Source organism: Bos indicus x Bos taurus, chromosome 6 (assembly GCF_003369695.1).
Source record: "Bos indicus x Bos taurus breed Angus x Brahman F1 hybrid chromosome 6, Bos_hybrid_MaternalHap_v2.0, whole genome shotgun sequence".
Lineage (NCBI taxonomy): Eukaryota > Metazoa > Chordata > Mammalia > Artiodactyla > Bovidae > Bos > Bos indicus x Bos taurus.
In genome coordinates, this window is record NC_040081.1 from 84,258,455 (window position 1) to 84,264,501 (window position 6,047).

The 6,047-nt window shown below is 41.8% G+C and overlaps 1 pseudogene; it reads right to left on the reverse strand.

The window, feature by feature from the left end:
- Nucleotides 1-659: 659 nt before the first annotated feature.
- Nucleotides 660-1,347, reverse strand: LOC113894640 (annotated as a pseudogene).
- Nucleotides 1,348-6,047: the final 4,700 nt, after the last annotated feature.

Genomic DNA, 6,047 nt, shown 5'->3' on the forward strand with positions numbered 1-6,047 from the left:
CCTGTCCATCACCAACTCCCTGAGTTTACCCAAACTCATGTCCATTGAGTTGGTGATACCATCTAACCACTTCATCCTCTGTCGTCCCCTTCTCCTCCTGCCTTCAATCTTTCCCGACACCAGGGTCTTTTCAAATAAGTCAGCTCTTTGCATCGGGTGGCCAAAATATTGGAATTTCAGCTTCAACATCAGTCCTTCTAAATAAGCAGGGTGAACATATACAACTTCGATGTACTCCTTTCCCTATTTGGAACCAGTCTGTTGTTCCATATCCACTTCTAACTATTGCTTCTTGACCTGCATACAAGTTTCTCAGGAGGCAGGTAAGGTGGTCTGATATTCCCATCTCTTTAAGAATTTTCCAGTTTGTGGTCATCCACACAGTCAAAGGCTTTGGTATAGTCGATAAAGCAGAAGTAGATATTTTTTCTGGAACTCTCTTGCTTTTTTGATGACCCAACAGATGTTGGCAATTTGATCTCTGGTTCTACTTTGCCATATAATTTAAGTGTTTCTGTATTACTTATGAGATCAGTGGATCATTTTATATTTTCATTCCATCTTTACACTTACAGGAGAAAAATTATTGGAATTCTATACAAACACACTTTCTGAGGCACCAGAAAAGTTAGAGCTCATCCTAAAAACTAAAAGATAACTTACCTAAGCACTTCACTGTAAAACAGACTCCATTTGTTTACATTAAATGCCTGGAAACAGAAGTCAAAATAAAATACATATATCATATTTTTTTAGCCTTTCCATAATGTCATATGGTCATTTAGTTCTGACATAATAACAGGTATCTAGGATGGTGGGAATGGAATTTTTCCACTATATTTTTCAATTGAATAACCAGGGGTGAAACGAAGACTGTACATTAAAAGAATTAATGGCATCTGCAAGAAGAACCTTGAACCTTGATTCCTGTAGCTTTGTCATACGTTTCTTGTTTGAAACAACATCTTCTCAAAACTTCATAGTAGTATCAAAATATTCCAAAATTGCATTTTTCAGCATTGAGAAATGTGTCAAAATGAGTGTTTTGACACATCCATCCACACATCTTGACAAAATGCTTGATAAAATTTCAGTAATCATCGTTAGCTAAAGATGCATGGAAAGCCTCAAACTTAATAGCAGATGGTTTGTTGGGATCAATAAGAGTGCAATGAAGATGTCAAAACAGTCAGATCATGACCCCTTGTGACAAGTTGATCCAGAATCATCTTCATTAATCCAATGACTATATTTCACTGGCCATGCCAGCACCTTTCCACAACTTCCAGAGCTAAAGTAGCAAGTCAGCCTTAGCAGCAACAGAAATGACAGACATTTCATAGACATCTTATTCATATGCAAAAATTGCTGAATCATTTTGCCATTGCTCATGCTTATATCTCCTCATGCTTATGAGGAGGTACCCCATGTCCAAGATCAGAGAAACCCCAGTAAGAGGATAGGTGCTGGAGCAACAGCTACGCAGCACTGAAGTGGCTGTGAGGAGGTATCCCATGACCAAGGGCAAAGGTGAAGTCCCAGAAAGATGGTAGGAGGGGTGAATTCGCATTTTAGAATCAAACCCCATTCCTTCTAGAGACACTAAGAGGGCTCAAACAAACCTTGTGTGCACCAGGACCCAGGGACCCTACAGAGACAGAGCTGTGTTGAGGGTTTCCTGTGGAGGTACAGGTCAACAGTGGACTGCCACAGAGACGGGGACTCTGGGTGAGGCAGACTTGGGTATGGCATAAGCCCTCTTGGAGGAGGTCACCATTAACCCCACCATAGAGCTACCAGAACTTACACAGGACTGGGAAATAGATTCTTGGAGGGCACAAACAGAACCTTGTGCACCAGGACCCAGGAGAAAGGAGCAGTGACCCACAAGAGACTGACCCAGACTTACCTGGAAGTGTCCATGAGTCTCTAATGGAGGTATGGGTCAGTCATGGCCTGCTGCAAGGTTGGGGGGCGGTGAGTTTAGCAGTACATGCATGGGATCTTTTGAAGGAGGTCCCATTAACATTACCTCTACTATAGTTTGGCCCCAGGTAAGTAGTGGGGATGGAACACAGCTCCACCCATCAACAGAAAATTGGATTACATATTTACTGAAAATGTCCCCATCCATCAGAACAAGACCCAGTTTCACCCTCATTCAGTCTCTCTCATCAGGAAGCTTCTATAAGCCTCTTATCCTTCTCTATGAGAGGGCAGACAGAATGAAAACCACAGTCACAGAAAACTAACCAATCTGATCACATGGACCACAGCCTTGTCTCACTCAATGAAACTATGAGCCATGCCATGTAGGGCCACCCAAGATGGACGGGTCATGGTGGAGAGAGCTGACAAAGCGTGGTCCACTGGAGAAGGGAATGGCAAACCACTTCAGTTTTCTTGCCTTGAGAATCCCAGGAACAGTATGAAAAGGCAAAAAGATAGGACACTGAAAGAGGAACTCCCCAGGTGAGTAGGTGCCCAATATACTACTGGAAATCAATGAAGAAATAACTCCAGAAAGAATGAAGAGACAGAGCCAAAGCAAAACCAACACCCAGTTGTGGATGTGACTGGTGATAGAAGAGCAATATTGCATAGGAACCTGGAATGTTAGGTCCATGAATCAAGGCAAATTGGAAGTGGTCAAACAGGAGATGGCAAGAGTGAACATTGACATTTTAGGAATCAGCAAACTAAAATGGACTGGAATGGGTGAATTTAACTCAGATGACCATTATATACACTACTGTGGGCAAGAATCCCTTAGAAGAAATGGAATAGCCATCATAGTCAACAAAAAAGTCTGAAATGCAGTAGTTGGATGCAATCTCAAAAATGACAGAATGACATCTGTTCGTTTCCAAGGCAAACCATTCAATATCATAGTAATCCAAGTCTATGCCCTGACCAGTAATACTGAAGAAGCTGAAGTTGAATGGTTCTATGAAGGCCTAAAAGACCTTCTAGAACTAACACCCAAAAAAGATGTCCTTTTCATTATAGAGGACTGGAATGCAAAAGTAGGAAGTCAAGAAACACCTGGGGTAACAGGCAAATTTGGCCTGGAGTACAGAATGAAGCAGGGCAAAGGCTAATAGAGTTTTGCCAAGAAAATGCACTGGTCATAGCAAACACCCTCTTCCAACAACACAAGAGAACTCTACACATGGACATCACCAGATGGTCAACACCAAAATCAGAATGATTATATTCTTTGCAGCCAAAGATGGAGAAGCTCTATCAGTTCAGTTCAGTCGCTCAGTCGTGTCTGACTCTTTGCGACCCCATGAATTGCAGCACGCCAGGCCTTCCTGTCCATCACCAACTCCCGGAGTTCACTCAGACTCACGTCCACTGAGTCAGTGATGCCATCCAGCCATCTCATCCTCTGGCGTCCCCTTCTCCTCCTGCCCCCAATCCCTCCCAGCATCAGTGTCTTTTCCAATGAGTCAACTCTTCACATGAGGTGGCCAAAGTACTGGAGTTTCAGCTTTAGCATCATTCCTTCCAAAGAAATCCCAGGGCTGATCTTCAGAATGGACTGGTTGGATCTCCTTGCGGTCCAAGGGACTCTCAAGAGTCTTCTCCAACAGCACAGTTCAAAAGCATCAATTCTTCAGTGCTCAGCCTTCTTCACAGTCCAAATCTCACATCCATACATGACCACAGGAAAAACCATATATAGAAGCTCTACACAGTCAGCAAAATCAAGAGTTGGAGCTGACTGTGGCTCAGATCATGAACTCCTTATTGCCAAATTCAGATTGAAATTGAAGAAAGTAGGGAAAACCTTTAGACCATTCAGGTATGATCTAAATCAAATCCCTTGTTATTATGCTGTGGAAGTGAGAAAAAGATTTAAGGGACTAGATCTGATAGACAGAATGCCTGATGAACTATGGACGGAGGTTCGTGACATTGTACAGGAGACAGGGATCAAGACCATCTTTAAGAAGAAAAAAAAAAAAAATCCAAAAAGCAAAATGGTTGTCTGAGGAGGCCTTACAAATATCTGTGAAAAGAAGAGAAGCAAAAAGCAAAGGATAAAAGGAAAGATATACCCACTTGAATGCAGAGTTCTAAGGAATAGCAAGGAGAGATAAGAAAGACTTCCTTAGTGACCAGTGCAAAGAAATAGAGGAAAACAACAGAATGGGAAGACTAGAGATCTCTTCAAGAAAATTAGAGATACCAAGGGAATATTTCATGCAAAGATGGGCTCGATATAGGACAGAAATGGTATGGACCTAACAGAAGCAGAAGATATTAAGAAAAAGTGGCAAGAAAACACAGAAGACATATGCAGAAAACATCTTCAGGACCCAGATAATCACGATGGTGTGATCACTGACCTAGAGCCAGACATCCTGGAATGTGAAGTCAAGTGGGCCTTAGAAAGCATCACTATGAACAAAGCTAGTGGAGGTGATGGAATTCCAGTTGAGCTATTTAAATCCTAAAAGATGATGCTGTGAAAGTGCTGCATTCAATATGCCAGCAAATTTGGAAAACTGAGCAGTGGCCACAGGACTGGAAAAGGTCAGTTTTCATTCCAATCCCAAAGAAAGGCATTGTCAAAGAATGCTCAAACTACCGCACAATTGCACTCATCTCACACACTAGTAAAATAATGCTCAAAATTCTCCAAGCCAGGCTTCAACAGTAGGTGAACCGTGAACTTCCTGATGTTCAAGGTGGTTTTAAAAAAGGCAGAGGAACCAGAGATCAAATTGCCAACATCCGCTGGATCATGGAAAAAGCAAGAGAGTTCCAGAAAAACATATATTTCTGCTTTATTGACTATGTCAAAGCCTTTGACTGTGTGAATCACAATAAACAGTGAGAAATTCTGAAAGAAATGGAAATATCACCCCACCTTACTTGCCTCTTTAGAAATCTGTATTCAGGTCAAGAAGCAACAGTTAGAACTAGGCATGGAACAATAGACTGGTTCCAAATAGGTAAAGGAGTACGTTAAGTTTGTGTGTTTTCACCCTGCTTATTTAGCTTGTATGCAGAGTACATCATGAGAAATGCCAGGATGGATGAAACACAAGCTGGAATCAAGATTGCAGGGAGAAACATCAATAACCTCAGATACGCAGATGACACCACCCTTATGGCAGAAAGCAAATAAGAACTAAAGAGCCTCTTGATGAAAGTGAAAGAGGAGAGTGAAAAAGTTGGTTGAAAGCTCAACATTTGGAAAACTAAGATCATGGCATCTGGTCCCATCACTTCATGGCAAATAGATGGAGAAACAGTGGAACTAGTGACAGACTTTATTTTTTGGGGACTCCAAAATCACTGCAGATGGTGACTGCAGCCATGAAGTTAAAATATGCTTACTGCTTGGAAGGAAAGTTATGACCAACCTAGACAGCATATTAAAGAGCAGAGACGTTACTTTGCCAACAAATGTCCTTCTAGTTAAGGCTATGGTTTTTCTAGTAGTCATGTCTGGATGTGAGAGTTGGACTATAAAGAAAGCTTAGCACTGAAGAATTGATGCTTTTGAACTGTGGTGTTGGAGAAGACTCTTGAGAGTCCCTTGAACTGCAAGGAGATCCAACCAGTCCATTCTGAAGAAGATCAGCCCTGGGATTTCTTTGGAAGGACTGATGTTGAAGCTGAAACTCCAACACTTTGGCCATCTGATATGAAGAACTGACTCATTGGAAAAGACCCTGATGCTGAGAAAGATTGAAGGCAAGAGGACTGGGGAATGGCAGAGGGTAAGATGTTTGGATGTCATCACCAACTCAGTGGAGATGAGTTTGAGTAAACTCTGGGAGTTGGTGATGGACAGGGAGGTCTGGCGTGCTGTAGTTCATGGGGTCACAAAGTGTTGGATACAACTGAATGACTGAACCGAACTGATGCTTACATCCAAAGAGAAATCAGTCAGGAAGTTAAATTAAAACAGCTCCATCTCAAGTAAATATGTAAATAGCAGATGTAGAAAGCAACTGAAAGGGCAAAGTCTAGAACACTTCCAGATTATACAGTGTGTTTAATATTGTTTTGTCAGTCATCACACA